The 17,180-nt window shown below is 33.8% G+C and overlaps 1 long non-coding RNA gene across 1 annotated transcript; it reads right to left on the bottom strand.

The window, feature by feature from the left end:
• Nucleotides 1-11,203: 11,203 nt before the first annotated feature.
• On the bottom strand, nt 11,204-15,512 carry LOC148854215 (uncharacterized). Its single transcript, XR_016112574.1, has 2 exons — nt 14,666-15,512; nt 11,204-11,535 (listed from the first exon to the last, which is right to left on the bottom strand). It is a non-coding gene; the product is annotated as an uncharacterized LOC148854215 (long non-coding RNA).
• Nucleotides 15,513-17,180: the final 1,668 nt, after the last annotated feature.

Genomic DNA, 17,180 nt, shown 5'->3' with positions numbered 1-17,180 from the left:
AGGGTGGGATGGGACCTATAAGTTGGAGTTTAGAATTATTTAAATGGTCCAAACATTTCGTATAATGCTGACACTGCTGCCACTATAAAGTATGTCAGTGTAGGGACTATCTCATGACGATTTTTAAAATAAAATAAAAATACAAGAATAATTATTTCAGTTGTACATTAATTTTTTTTTATGACTCCGGCGATACACCGGGGAGGGGATTTGAGGAAGTTCACTTTTGCTACCACATTATCATAGGGCAGGGCTAAAATAAAAAGTCATGGACTTTCATGTAATACAGTGGTCTCGCCAATAATTTTATTAATTTTATGATACCAGAAAGACATAGTATCTGAAGACATTCGACCAATTGACCCCAATCAAAGAGCTTCCCTCCCCTGAGTCTAATGACCAATTGACTAATCTGCTCTTTACACATGGGCGCTTCACAGTCACATCCACCCTGCATTGGGAACATTTCCCGTGAATAATAACTTATAAGCATGGGAGATGTTTCCAATGCATGTTAGGATGTACATGTGAGGCCAATGTGAAGCGTCTTGTGTGAGGAGCAGATCTGGTCTCATATATATCACCATGTTTATGAAATAGCTGATCATGGTTTTTAAAAATGAACTGGTCAGGGGTCCGGTTACTGGCTTGACTGTTTGACCCGAACAGCTGGCCTGTTCTGACAAAAAAATTAAAAAGAAATAGAAAATTTGAAAATTGATCAAAAGCATTCGAACAGTTAATCTGCCAGTTCAGCAGTTTACTGACCAGAATCAATGGTTTTGGAGGAAAAAACAGGTTTGGGGGAAATCGGTTCCCGGTTTTTCCAATCTGATCGTCTGGTTCAATCCAATTTTAAAAACCATGCAGCTGATTGATTGTAACTTTTTCCAGTATCATATTTTTCCAATACGGTAGTCAAACCCAAGTTAATAATGTTAGCCTTCCTGAATTTCATGGAGTTGCATTATACAAGGGTTGATGACGAATCCATTACGAGACAGGTAGCTAAAACCAAAATATATGAGCCATGCATATCGTACGATACAGACCATCGTATAATAAAATCAAATTGGAGCTTTATTCTCTCTTATGCTAGCTAGCTTGATCAAGTGAACTAGAACTGTTTAATGTCTAAGTCTTGAATTATAAAGCAAAAATAACGTTTAGTACTTCTAACATATTTAGAACTAAAGACCACTTGATTGATTATGAAGCATGGGCTTTTGTTTCGCTGTTTTGTCCTCATTAGTTGTTGGTTTCCCTAGCTATTTTTCTAAGGCTGGGTTTGGTTTGGAAGAAAAGGTAGGAAAAAAAAAAGAAAAAGGAGAGAAAAGGTAAGATAGGGAAAGTTTTATAATAAATCTAAACAAGGTATGTACAAATTTTCCTACTTTTCTTTCAAACCAACCAAACACAGCCTAAAAACGTGTCTATCCTTTGGAGCATTGCTAAATCTATGTCAAGACACGCACGTTTTAAGCTGTTTTTGTCTTTAAATAATTTGTTCCTTATTTTTCCCTTTCCATCTTCTGAGTTCTGGCCCAGGAATGTAGGGTGAAGTTAGTGAATGTGGGCTGTAATGCAAATTCTCTGGCTCATGACGGAACTCATGTGGCATTCTCTCGCGTTAAGTGAATGTTTAATTCCTCGTTTCCTTTATGCATAGAGCCATAGACCCATTTCTCCAGGCTGAGTATGATACTACACTCCCCCCCTCCCGAGTTCATGTTAAAATGTCTGTTTTCTTTTCTTTGGTTTACATTTCAGTATTTTCACATTTATTATGGTACATTTAACTTTTTATCATTACATTCAAAATCACGTTTTTTTCTATACCGTGCAATAGATATATCATAGATTTTTATTAGTGTTGTTGTGTTAGCAACAGTGTTTTTGAATTGTCGTTGATTCAGACGATTGGACCATTTGCCCAGGAATTATTCAGGCAGTTGGTACCGTTTTATTCCAAACCTTTTATTTGACCAAAAACCATTTAATTGGTTAATAATCCATTGATCTAGGCAGTTGAACTGTCGATTCATTCAACGGTTTATTATTATTTCCTTATTTTAATTATTTTTTTATTTTTCTGTTAGAATGGACTGTCTGTTCGAACCGGACAATCAAACCATCAATCTGAAAAACTATGACTAGAACGATTCCAGTTCCGAATCGGTTTTTAAAACCTAAATTAGCAATGAAATTATCAAAAAAACTAAAAAATTCTATGCTTCTGCTGGGCTATTTGACCCATAACTCATAGATATTCAGATAATCCGACAAAACCATACCCATCAACCTTTGGGTTTTTCATCATGTCGAAGTTAAGGCCTTGTTTGGGTTTTTCATCCTATTAAAGTTAAGGCCCTGTTTGGGTTTTTCATCCCATTGAAGTTAAGGCACTGTTTGGATTTGTACTTTTGAAATTACGAAATTACAAAAAACACCACATCGTGTTCGGATGGCATACTTACAACTTTGGTTTTCATACTTTTTAAAAGCATGAAACCCCCAAAAGCATGAAGTTGACTTTAATTACTTCATGCTTTGGGGAAATTTTGCTTCCATTTTGTGTAAAGGATGGTCACCCTTAAGTAAAACCCCTCGATAGAGACTCTCCCAATTCATTTGTCGTCTTCAAGCCCTAACCTCTTTGCCACCGTGGGTTCTTGCTCTGTCATTGCCTATCTTCGACCACCATTGCCACTGGAATCGCAGGTATGGATCCCAATTTCATATTTTCCCCATTTCTTTTAACGTTTTTCTCTATTTCATCCAATATCTTCAGCTTAATGGTATGTTTATTGCATGTTTATCGCCACTAGAATCATTGTTGTCGACTTCTGATTTTCTAAACTATTATTGAAGCTTAATGGAATGCTTTTATAGCTTATTTACTATAATGTTATATGTAGCATTATACCTGTACAAAACCACTTCGTTTCCTAAATCAAGTGCCAATTCTAAGTGGATACCACGTGTATGTGTATTTTGAGTGTATACAAGTGGCTAATCATGGGTAATGTGGCCTTTGTCACATATAAGATCAGATGAATTATATAACTAATATGGTGCTTTTGCCAAACAAAAAATGGTAATTCTATTTTGGGTAACATGCTTTTCAAAATTTTTTACCCAAACGGATTTCAAATAAAAAAATACCAAAGTAAAAATTGTATTTATATTTTATACTTTCGTACCATTAAAAGTATAAAAGTAAATGTCTACCCAAACATAGCCTAAGATGACTCCGGATCTCCTACCTACAAGAACTCTGCCCACGTCTACCCACAACACACTACCCCCATGAATTGTGAACATCTCCCCCTGTATAATACTATGTAGAAAGATGAGATGTTCTCCATGAGTAGTTGCAATGTTATGTGGGTAGATGTGGGCAAAGTTTGTGTGGGCAGGAGATCAGGACTTGCCTAAGATGGTGCAAACTTGGGCAAGCTTGGATTATAAAATTTTAATGTATTGCATTGTAAATTCTTAAAATCGAGTACCGATTTATGATATTGATTCATTAACTTGGGAATGAGATCACCAATTTTTTTTGGGTAAATTTGGAAAACGCCTACCTGCTTTTTTGTAGGGAATGGTGATGGCCGATAACGTTATTAGGTATCGAAGACTTGAGACATGGGATACAATACCTATTGATGGATTTGGGCCTATAACTCGCAACATTTATATTTGAAGGGCCCCAAATACGAGTCTAGATTTTCTACCCATGACAACTCTATCCACACTTACCCACATAACATTGCAGTCACACATGGGGAACATCTCATCCTTTTATATATTATTATACACGGAGAGATGTTCCCAATGCATGGAAGTAGTGTTTTGTGAGTAAGCATGGGTAGAGTTCTTCTGGGTAAGAGATTTAGAGTCCCCCAGATATTCAGTGCATTTCTATGCCACAAGTACCATTTTACGACTTTATGTATTAAATCACGTATTTCCCCTATTTCCTTTTTGATTTTATGACTTTATGCATTAAATCACGTATTTCCCCTATTTCCTTTTTGATTTGCCTATGATTTAGGTAGCGTTTGTCTAGAGATGTAAATTGGGTCATGTTGAATCGGCATGACATGGCTTGCATATAGTCTGTACAAAGTGTGGACCATGCCATGCCAACCCACAAGCCGAGTCGAGCCTGGGATATTTTGGGGGGTCAGCCCAGCACGACCCAGGCCCAAGCTCTCGCGGGCCTATGCCGAGTCACAAGCCAGGCTAATCCATGGGTTGAGCCTTGGGTCAGGACAAGCTGTAAAATAGGCCTAGCCATGTTTTTTAAATTTCTTGAAAAAATAATGAAAATGTTAACATAAATTAAATATATATATATACAAAAAATTAAAAAAAAATCTTAAAATTTTATTTTATATAAATTTTGATGTATACAATTATTTATATATGCAATAATAAAATAATATAATTTAATTTAATTGAAAATAAATTATATATATTAATATATTATATAATTATTATATATAATATATAATATATACATATTATATGTTATATATAATATATATGGGCCATGCCAGGCCATAGGTAGCATGGCCTGATTTACACCTCTATGTTTGTCGAATTCATCCCTAATCTTTATCCAAAGCTTTTTACGCATTCAATCAGATAATATCAAGTTCTAGTGATCAATAAGTTGTGTTTGGTTTGAAGGAAAAAGTAAAGAAAGGTAGGGAAAGCTTTACAAACCTTGTATAGGTTTCCCTACCTTTTCCTTCACACCAAACATAACCTAAATGCTTTTTTTTTTTTTTTCATTTCTTCATGTTTGTCTCTAGTCTGAAGCTATCTTTTGATTATGAATAATATACACCTTTAAAACCAAAAATGTTTGTTTAAGCCAACGTTTGGAACAGATGCCATTTTCTTAAAAATAAAAAAGGTATCATATCGATGTTATGTTTGAAATTCGTTTTTTCAGACCACACATGATGTTTGGTTATATGTTTTTTAGAAAAAAAAAAAAAAGTCTTCTTAGACTACGAGGATGTTTGGAACCGTGGTCGTTTTTTCAGAAAAACAATGCCACATCAGATCCACATAAGCATTTCAACAAACGCCCATATATATGAGTGTTTGGTTCAGGCATTTATTGAAAAATCAGGCATACCTGGGACCCCACCAATGCATGAAACGCCAAATTTGGTGTTTAATGCATCGACGAACCATTGCCCCCAATGGTTGACTGATGCATATCCTATGTGATACTTACCTGTCAGTACATACATGAAAAACAGTGATGAAAATCACTTTACCAAACAGCATAGTATTGCTCACTGCCTCGTGGCAAAAACGTTTTTTATTTTTTTTGTGAAAAATGGGTCTTGGAAGCATGGGCATTTTATCTTGAAAATTGGTCCCCAAAAGTGCTTACGCTTCTAAACACCATCTACATCTTGGAAATTGAGAAAGGTGTATGGTTTTAAAAAACATTCTTTTTTATTTTTTTACTACTAGCAACTAGGGGTCCTCATGATTCGGTGGGCATTTTTTGGAACCGAACTGATAAACTAGTTTTTGGAAAACAAGTAACCAGAAGCGAACTGAAACCAGTCAGTTAACCGATTGACCGGTTTAGTTAACTATCAATTTTTTGGTTTTTTAGTTTTTATAATATAATATTATAAAAACATATATAAATATATAATAAAATTTATAAATATATATAAAATATATAGAAATATATCTATATCGATCGGTTTAGTTAACTGCCGATTTTTTATATTAGTTAACCAAAACTGAACCGATACCTTTGATTTTTTAAAAACATCAAATCAAAACCAAATTGACCGGTTCAATTAACCAATTTTTCAATTCGATTTTAGTCGATTCGGTTTTTCAATTTTTTCTCACCCCTACTAGCAACATATATATTATGAGAAAACGGCATACTAATGCAATAGCATTTACTCAAAAAAACTTAAAAATAGGTTAAGTTTTTAAAAATAATATCAATAAAGGGCAAAAAACTATTCATCTTCTTCTTCTTGCCATTTGTTCACCAGAGCCACCACCCACCACCACCATCCATTACCACTCGCTGCCGCCACTGCCTCCACCCACCTCTTCCTTTGCCTTTGGCAATGTTGCCAGAGGTGGCCGGAGGCAGAGGTGGCAGCGACAGCGCTAGTGGTCCTTCTTTGCCTGCTGCCGCCGCCACCTCCGTCTCCACCCATCTTCGACAACATTGCTGAAGGCGGAGATGGGTTGGGTCAGTTTATTGGTGTTTTTCCAACCGACCCAACCTGGTCAATTTACCTAGAAATGAAACCGAAACTAGCACAATATTAAGTAAAACCGACTTGATCGATTTAAGTCGATTTAGGTCAGCTTTGTGAATGATTCTCTCGATCTGAACGGTAAAAGATTCAAGTCTAAGAAGCGAAGGCTGGATGCCTAGAAATTAAAAATGATTTGATGGATTCAAGCTAAAATTTTATATAATATATATATATATTTCCAAAATAAAGCTAAAATAAATAAATATATATTAAAACTAAAATATATATATATCTAAGTCGGTTCGGGTCAATTCAATTTCGATTTTCACATATGAAAACCAAACCAAACCATCGATTTATATTATTTTGTAACCTGAAACCGACCAGTGCTAAAAAAAAACTGGCCAACTCAGGTTGGATCAAACCGGGTTGGTCAATTTGATCGGTTTGGGTCTTGTTGTGAACAACCCTAATTAGAAGTCGCTTTGTCCAACTCCAACTTTGCCTGTTTTGAGGGTGGGCAACAGTTAGGTGTTACTAACGTTCTTGGGCATGACACGTCAACCCATTTAGTCCCCTTTATATGTTTTTGGTCAAATAAATAAAGAATATTGAGAACAAGTATCTTTTAACCCTACACTCATGGTAAGATGTATTAGTATATATATTAAAACAAAATTGGACATTTTTATGACTCCTTCACCAACCGAAACTTTGCCTTAGTGTTTGTTTGACATCGATGTCATTGCTCTAGAAAATGGCGACATATCAACATTATGTCAAAAAAAAATGATACTCCAAAAAATGCTTGTTTTTTTAAAATCGTTTTTCCATAAAAAAAACAGTGTTCCAAGCTACACCTTGAAAATCGAGAAAGCATGGTTTGGAGCAATGCCAAATTTGGCGTTTCCTAAAACTATAGCTCATTGCTGCCAATAGGGACATGAGGTGACAGTGATAGGTACATGACGTGGCACTAAATAATAGGTACCAGTGCTGAAAACATTTCCTGGAACATTGGTACTAAACAAAAAATGTTGTTGTTCCTCCAAAAAAACGTCCTACCTGACAACAATGTTTCCAAACAAAAAAAATGCACCGTTTTCTCAAAAAATGATGCTCCCAACCCACACATTAATAGAGAAAACGGTATTGTATTTACAGCATTGATGCCAAACATATACTTAGTTGCTTCTCTCTCAAAATACCATTTGTAATACTCTCAACTTGATACCTTAGCACAAGTTGGGATCACTTCCCAACAAAACAAGTTTCACCCTACCAACTTTATCAAACACCACACATCTTTCTATAAAACTAGGGTCCACCACAAAAGTGGGACCCATCATGTCTAAGATGTTCGGTGTCAAATGATGTTGGTAGGGTGTTGGAACTTATTTTGTTGGTAGGTGATCCAAACTCCCTTAGCACCCTATTTTCCTAAAATCTCCCTCTCTCTCTCTCTCAATTATCTAAATCATTCCCCCTCCTAAAATTTCTCCTAAACCATCTTCACACCTAAAACATCTCCTCATCTATCTCAAATGCCCAATAAACAATCTAATATTAACACTTCTTTCCCTTCCCTTTTATCTTTCTATCTATTTCTATCTCTCTTCACCTATCAAATATGTGCATTTAATTTTTCATCAATGTATTAAAACATTAGTGTTTAAGTTAAAACATTTTTTGAAAACATTTCAAGTTAAACTTAAAATTTTAAAATAAGATAAATAAAAATATCTAAAATACTACTAAGAGGAAAAAATATAATACAATAAAATTAGCATAAAAATTTAATAATTAATTATAAATCTTAGTATGAATTTAAATAAATTTTCAAATTCTCATCATAAAAACTACTTCTCTCCATGGGAGAGACATTTTGAGCCCTACAAATCACTATTTGTATTGATGATTAAATTTGGCAAACACTATTACAAGAAGATGGATCAAGAAAATATAAATTTTTAGTTACCAATTTAAACATATATTGATCTAGCTTGGTCTATCAAATCTATGAATGGCAACAGAGCAGGTTCGAGGCAAGAACTATATTTCTTGTCCCATCCCTAACCCCCAACTTTTAAATTAATCCCCATCCCCAACCCCCAATCCCCATTAAGGAAAAATTTTATTCTCCACTACAATCATGATAGAGACAAGTTCCCCATCAAGGATTCAAACCAAGGTTCAAAGTATCAACACGTATCAGCCCATATCAATCGATACGTATCATTCTGGAACCCCACCGATAAGCCCCTATAGTGGGTGTATCAAGGGTCTGACTGGTTCAAGGGATGGAGGAGTCCTAAATTGGCCCCCCTAAACCGGTTTCAAAAAAAAACTAAAAAAAATAGTATCGATTTGCTCGATACGCCCATATTGGCGTATCGGGCATATCGATATTTTGAACCTTGATTCAAACCCTTAAATTTTTAATTAAAAGTTAAATTTTGGAAAATATTTATTTAAAATAAAGGAAAAAACAAAAATATGAATAATATTTCAAATATATTTTGATATATACAATATAAATAACATAAATAATATTATATATTTAACATTAAATATATAAGGTTGTGATAAGGCATGTATTTCACTTCTCATCCCCATCCTTGCCAAGGCAATCCCCATGCCCATCCCCGCAAGGTACCTGGCCTCCCCAACCTGGTATTTGTATATGATGATATGAACACCAATTTAAAGCCAACCTATAGTTGTTGTATATGATGACATTAATTTCAACATATTCTCATTTTTTATGCCATCTTTCGATTCCGAGTCACTAGCTTATGTTTGATCATCAATCACATTAGACCTTTCTCTAATAGAATAGGATTTGTATCACATTTTTACTTAGGTAAAATAAAAAATAAATAAAAAGTCTACTAGATGCACTCCTTTTAAATATACAAGTGAAGGAGATGAATATTTCGGGTTCAACCCGTTTAGCAACTAACAAGGGCCAATCCAACTAATTAATAGCTTCCACTTCCAGTTCTATACATTATTTCCATTTCAGCTACTTAATATTTACATGTTTAAAGACAAATATGAGGGTCAACCCATTCACCTTTACAAGTGACCCTTTTCACTATTTTTAACGTATTAAACTACATAGTTAATTAATTAATGATGACATAATTAAGTCATTAATTACATAATTCTTCAATTACTTAACTTCAAAAATAAATAACTTTTAATTCAATTTATTTCATTGACTTAAAATCATTACCTTAATTGAATTACATTAATTAACTAAGATTAACTAATTAGTTATTAGCTAACATAATTTTGTTAATTAAAGTAGGAAATTATTAATTTTATTAATTACATTAATTAACTTAACAAATTTAGCTAACTTAGAAAATGATTATATAGTTATAAAGACTAATTAAATAATAAGAAATTATATAATTAGTTAAACTAATTATAACTGACATTGTAGGATTATAGTTAATTAAGCCCTTGTTGAATCCCAACTCTTGCTGGTTCGCAGAGATGGACGTTACAGCTCCATAGCTGTCCCTAAATACTCCTATTCCTAGGTGCAACTTGGATTGGCCTGAGTTAGCATTCTATACTATTTCAGGTTCCTGCCTTCGGACTGAGCCCATTCAAGTTTTGACAAAAGCCCAACTCAAGCCCGCCCAAGTTGCATTCCTACCTATACCAGACATGTCAAGGTTGTCCTATACTACAACCATAAAAAAATAGTTTGATTTTGTTGTTTGGTTGACCATACATTCTTATTCAACCAACCATCATTGAAATTATGTTTGGATGATTGGATCCTTATCCACATAACTAAATTCCCATAATAATTACCTGATCTTTCTTATAGCCGGTTGAAGTGGATCCTTATCCACCATTGTGGGGCACTTTATGGTGGTCCAAAGGTGAATTACTTGATTAATCTGAAGAGTGATTGGGGCATTGACTAAGATAGGCTAGTCCTTGTTTTAGGTTGAAGGGACAATCTTATTTCTTCTTATCCACATTAGCAATATTTCTTGAGTAGGCAGCCTAATTGCCTTACGGTTTCAAAAAAAAAAATTGTAATCATTCATTACAGAAATTATCCCCCCCCCCCCCTTCCAATCCAAATACAAGATCTAAGGCACCATCAAACTTTTAACATGCGTAAAAGATTAACCTATCCTTCAAACTGCAGAGCAAGGGAAGTACTTATACAACAAGAAGTTGAAAAAATGGAAATTAAAAGAATGGATCAATAGATCAAGTCTTTGAAGCTATGGATACTTGCCTTCAGTAACAAAGCATTGCAAGCCTTCGAGAATAATTGCCTCAGCAGTTCTATTTGCATTAGTAACCAAAATGTAATCTCCTACAACTTGGATATTAACTAAAGACTCTAGTAAAGTCCATGAGCTCCAATCATCTTGGTTAAAGGGATCTTCTATGGACACAATGGGTAAGTCTCTAACAAACTCTTTATACAGTTCATAAAGGCTCTAAGCTATGTGTATATGAGATCCATCATTTAGTTGCTTTTTAAAGTTCAGATCATATTTTCTATCTATGGTGAGAAGCCGCAAAGATGCCTATTTTGATCCGTCCCTATTTTAATCTGCATAATCCACTTTGAGGTAATTTTTATATGCTAAAGGCAAGATGTCTGATCAAAGAATAAAGAATAGATTTCAGCATTCCACATTCCCTATTATTCTGTACATTGGGAGCAAATCATCCTTCATCCCCAACATTGCATGTATTTTGGCCATATGATAAACTGTTTTTTCCTTGATGATGCCCTTCAAAATATGATAAATTGTTCCTTTCAAAGACATAATTTACAATAGCTTTTTTTTTTTTTTGTTCCCTTATCATAGATTAGTGCAGTAGAAAATATACCGACTACAATGACTTGTTGTGGCAATTTTAAAGTAACTTCTAAATTAGTGGATCAACAATAATAGTCAAAGAGAACATCATTAATTTGTCAGAAAATGGGAATCCATACAAGTTGCTTGAATGCAAAACATGTTGTAAGGATATAATTTAATGGCAAATAGGGAACATACCATGTTGTCATCAATCTTGAACCACTTCCCCCAAAAATTCTTAATGTAGCACACATAATGACCAGTGAATGCAACATTCATAACATTCAAGTGAACCACCACTGCATAGAGCATGTATAGTTGTATACAAGAGATTTGTCGTTTGTCATACTCATATATGGAGTCGGATCAAGGACCGCTGTGAACTGTTCCACCTTATTGAGTTTCACAAATTTACCAAACTATAAAGCAGAGATTGAAGCAAGCGTTAAGAAGCCAAAAATAACAACCAGAATAGAGTATCATTTTGCACTTTTAAGGATTATTTGAAATTGTTTTAAGGTAATTTATAAGGACATTATGAGCTTCTGACATTGTCAATTTCCTTTTCGCCTTCTCATATGATTTGCATATGGTTAGAGAAAAAGAGCATTTAAAAGGTAGTTCAAAAGAGAAGTTACTAATAACAAAACTACAATAAGCACAACTATATTGACTAGGTCATTATATATAAATATGCGGGAGCTTGCTAAAATTCCTCAAGATGGACAGGTAAAAATCAAGCATCACCTTGACTTCAATGGTTGTACCACATTAATTTGTTTTCTTTTTAATAAGCAATGGCAAATTAATATATTTCAAGAGAACTAAGGTACCAGGGTACAAAGACATAGCATTGTGCTGACTACTCTCATTTTTCTCAATAAAATGTTCTATATAAATTCTAACCCCCACCCAGGTGCATCCCACAAAGACATAGCACAGTTGTGTTTTATTGTACCATAAAATAATAAATCTTAGACAAGTAATATAGATCATTATTTTTTTATTGCAGCTAAAATACATAACGCAAAAACAATTCTACATTGATTCAAAATTATTAGACATTTTACACAAATCCCAGTTTTTGACAACTTAACAATTTATTAAATTATTTCTAATAATTTTTTGCAATATGCATCATGTGCTACCATTTTCGCTAATGCACATAATTCTTGTTGAACATGGTGAATTTTCACACTTAAGAATTCAGAAAAGCTTTTCAAGGAACATGAATATTCCAACAATGGTGTAGATAAAAAGCCTTTAGACTAACAATTCAAAGGAAGAGAGAGAAGTTTTCCTGTTACAACCTGAAAATTTGAGTTTTAATCCATTATCCAATGTAAATTCTTTATAGATTTGTGGTTTGTTGCATATGTATTCAGAACTCCAAAAAGACATAAATATGGAATAAAAATGAGTAAAATATAGTAATATCTGAGTAGTCTTCAATTTCCTACTTCGGATTATGGATCTAATATGCATTGCACTTTTAATAACTACATTTGTTGCTAATCATAAATATTTTTTCTCCAAAATCCAAACTCTAGTCTACATTCAGATTGCAACTATCTTCCTTTTTTTTTTTTTTATATATTGCAACAGCCTTCTTCCAAGTAGCTATACATATCATAATGCTAAACCAATAATTGTTTACCATGAATCATGAAATGGTATTTTATTAACCATGATATTTGACAAAAATTGAAGTCAGGATACATAAATAACAGCCCAAGACTGACTAGTCATCAGAAAACCAGAAAGAATCACCTGTCACTAAACACCATCCTCTCAATATTCTAACTTCACAGTTATCATTTCTTAGTGATATTAGAAAAAACAAATTTTCGTAATGTCCATTTGCACTATGAAATAGCAGGATGGAAAATGGGTATCAAATAAGTACAACTTGAGATCATGAAGGATCAAATTTCAGAAAAATAATAAGCATGAGTACCGATTGGAGATGTTATAATTTATATGTAATTAGTTGTCATGAAGAAAGACCCACCACACCTTTGTAGATCTCTTAGGACTTTAAAGAACCACAATCTGATGATTTATACTATGTACCTTTGTTGTCAAGTCACCTAAGCACATGGCTAGGTGACATGGTAGTACCTTGTTTATTAGGTGCATAGGCAATGAATTTTGACAGAACAAAAGACCTAGAATTTCCATATTCATAATCAGTATGATCCACTTTTGAAGGGATAAGATAATTTCTGGTTTCAGCTACATGGCTTGAAGAGTCAGGTAAGGTAGGTAGAAACCAATAATAATAAAGAAGAGGGGATAGAGTGTACTTAGACTGCAGTCCCCTAAACCCAGCAAAATTTAACCACTAGAACATTTATAAATGGAGGAACTGGAAATATCTCTAATATCCTACATAATTAACAATTTACTAACTTTTTTATTCCTATCTTACCCTTCTAACTTAAGAGTGTTTTTGGTTTGAAAGAAAATCAGGAAACCTACCTACCCTTTTACATTCCTAACTTACACTTCTCATTGTATAGGTTTCCCTACCTTTGCCTTCCTTTCCCTACCCCACCCCCTCAAAGCATGACAGACAAAAATACCCTTGGTGTTATAGAGCAGAACCCCCCAACCCCACTCCCTAAAAAAAACTAATAGAAACCATTACTTTAAATATAGGTCAATAAATTTAGAGAAAGGGAGAATTATTTTATAGGACAATAACCAATTAAAAAAATGATGATTTGACCTCATCCCTAAGGATCTGTCAAGCTCAAATAGTGTAAGGATCTCTGTTTATAATATTGATGTAGTCAAGGATCTATACAATTCTTTATTTCCTACTATCTAACTTTTTGGGTAGTATGAATTTAATACAATAGTTCCTATTATTTATCAAATAAAGAAAAAATAAATGAACGCATCCAAACCACAACTGGACATGGTAAACAAAATAACCTACTAACAACAATACATAAAAATTTTAATAAGTTTGTCTGCCTGCATCATAAAGTTTTTGATATCAAGAAAAAGTCTTGTACAAAATAGAAATGGATTTTTTATCCACTTAAAATTTTATTGAAAAAACAAGGAATAGGTGCTTCGACTGATATACGCAAATCACCTATATTGTTCCGATAAGTAGAAGTTTTGTTTAAAAGGATGTGGGTTGACATTCCAACACTTTAGCTTTGCTAGTATGTCAAACATTTATAAGGTTTCTTATAACATTTATAATTCTTTCTCTTTATCATAGGATTTAGGAATCAAATACAACATGGAGTATGATGGGCCTATTCGTGAGGCAATCACAGGTAAGATATCTATGAGAATACAAAAACAATAAATGAGTACTTCATTGTAGAAGACTTACCAAATGCATTAACCCAAGAAGATCTTATCTATTCCTTAAGTTTCATCATTGTAGTTTCTACAACCATGTTATTAACCCAAGAAGATCTTATCTATTCCTTAAGTTTCATCATTGTAGTTTCTACAACCATGTTTTTACAGCTACTTTCAACAAATACTATAACCATATTTCTAGCATAGGTGTTACAAGCTTACCTGACGAGGGACAATTTGACATCAAAGTTTTCAATTCAATAAAACTTTCGGATAGGAGTTTCTAGTTTAGGCCTCTAGGGTTTTGTAGCAACTCAATAAGACATTTAGGAATTAAGAAGCACTCTAGAATTGGGAGAAAACCCTTCCGCCTACCATCCAAAGTCCCTTTCACCCTTTCGACCTCATTTCCAAAACCCGATTCACTCCTCACATTGGATTGGGAGAAAATCCTATTACCCACTATCCCCAGATACAAGCATTAGATAATGAAAACCTATCATGAGGGAGGGTTAGATGATTACCTTCTCTTGGTCAAACAAATTTAAGAATAGATGCTAATATAGAGCTTATGAAAACAATTTTTCCCCTCTCTCATTCAATCAATTCACGCATAGCCTTCTCAAGAGATCAAAGCTGGTATGGAGCTCTTCTACATCGTACAACACTAGAATAAAGCTCTAAACCGATTGATCTCTTTGCATCCTCAATCAGACAATGACGGATTGGAGTTACCTTTCCTTTTTTCTCTTTGTTGAACAACGATATCTACCATTCCCTTTTTCTCTTTGTTGAACAACGATATCTACCTTTCCCTTTTTCTCTCGATCGAATAATGATATTTCCGCACCTTCTTCGGTCAAATGTTTCTCTAGCATCATTTTATCGAACACAAGAAGGAGAGAACAAAGCGGGAACTTTGAAGCATTTGCAGAGGTTTTGGCGGGTTGGGTTTTGTCAATTTGTCGGTTAGAATAAAATGGGTTTTATCCCGGTTCAAGTCCAGTTCAAAAATAAACCATCGTGCCAAGTGTTAAGGGCTGCCGCTCAACTTTCATTTTCCTCTTGTAGGCGGTGTCTCCTTTGAGAATGCCACCTTACTTCTCTCTCTAGCGGCAGTCTTGAAGACCGCCAAGCTCTAAACTGCCACCTTTCCTGTTTTCTTGTAGTGCCACGAATCAAACAGGGTACTAATTTTCCGTTTAATAATGGATTAATGGTTAATAAAATATTTAGGTGACCGCTCCTTCATTGGAATAAAAGTTGGGGTAAAAAAGAAACGCTTGGAGTGTTCTTTTTTGTGATTTTTGAGAAGGATAAAAGTTGGTTAATGGGATTTTTGTTCCCATTGATCAAAAATTTTATGCTTTTTTTTAGATTTATGTGGGGTTCAAGAAAAGTTTATTTTCTTGGATAAATGATACATATCTCTTAACTAGGTAAATAAATATCTTATTTGGAAGGTAAATTGCCAAATGAGACAAAAATACCCCTTTTAACAATAGATTTTTATTACTAAAATGGTCATTGCCTTATTTACCTAGAAAATAAAAAAACATGAATAAATGCATTTACCCGAATAAAACATTGTGGCAAAGTTTCAGCAAACACGATTTTGATCTAAAGAAACATCAGTGTTTCACTTAAATCAATCCACCAAAAGTTAGGTTGATATCAGGTGAAAGCTTATACTAACACGACAATTATTATATCAACTTAGGATAGACATTCATGGATGGTTGAACCCCAAGTAGTAGGTGAAAAAAAAAGTAACAAATTATTTAATTATTTAGAGACTGAGAGACAAAAAAAAAAAAAAAAAAAAAAAAAACTTAAAGTGTGTGGGTCTTACCATAAACAATGAAGTGATCTTTAATTCTAATAAATTATTTGCTTTATAGTTCTGACTTCAGGCTTTATCTTAAACCTTTTTGAGTAATGTTTTAAAAACTGACTCAGAACTGGAACCGTTTCAACCACCTGGTTCAAATGAATGGTTTGTTTCAATCTAAAAATAAAAATATGATTAAAAACTGTTGAATGGGTTGATGATTTAATCGCCCAAATCAGTAAGTTGCTAAGTAAGATAATGGTTTTTGGCCAAAAAACGAATTAACTGTGAAACGAAATTGAACAGTTTCCGTGCTAAACAGTCCAACCATCCAAATCAATAATGATTCCAAAATACTGGTTTTGAGAGTATGCTTTGCATTAGGGCTGTTCAGAGGTCGGGTTGGGTTGGTTTATTGGCGTTTTTCCAACCGACCGACCTGGTCGGTTTACCTAGAAATAAAATCAAAACCTACCTAGTCGGTTTGGGTCAGTTTTGTGAATGATTCTCCCGGTGTGAACGGTAAAGATTCAAGTCTATAAGCAAATGCTGGATGCCTAGAAATTAAAAATGATTTGATGGATTAAAGCTGAAATTTTTTATATAATATGTATATTTCCAAAATAAAGCTGAAATAAATATATGTATATATATATATCCACAAATATATATCAGATATATATTAAAACTGATATATACCATATATATATAATATATTTAAGTCAGTTTGGTTTCGGTTTTCACACACGAAAAACCGAAACCAAACCGAACCATCGGTTTATGTTTTTCTGTAACCCAAAACTGACCGGTGCTGAAGAAAAACTGACCAACTCGGGTTGGTCGGTTTGGGTCTTGTTATGAACAGCCCTACTTTACATCCTAAGGATACCTTTTTTGCATGGTTTT

This window comes from Nelumbo lutea, chromosome 4, assembly GCF_056320005.1.
Source record: "Nelumbo lutea isolate HS-2025 chromosome 4, American lotus-T2T, whole genome shotgun sequence".
NCBI classification, from domain to species: domain Eukaryota; kingdom Viridiplantae; phylum Streptophyta; class Magnoliopsida; order Proteales; family Nelumbonaceae; genus Nelumbo; species Nelumbo lutea.
Note: the sequence above shows the minus strand (reverse complement) of the source record. Positions and strands in the feature narration are given on the sequence as shown.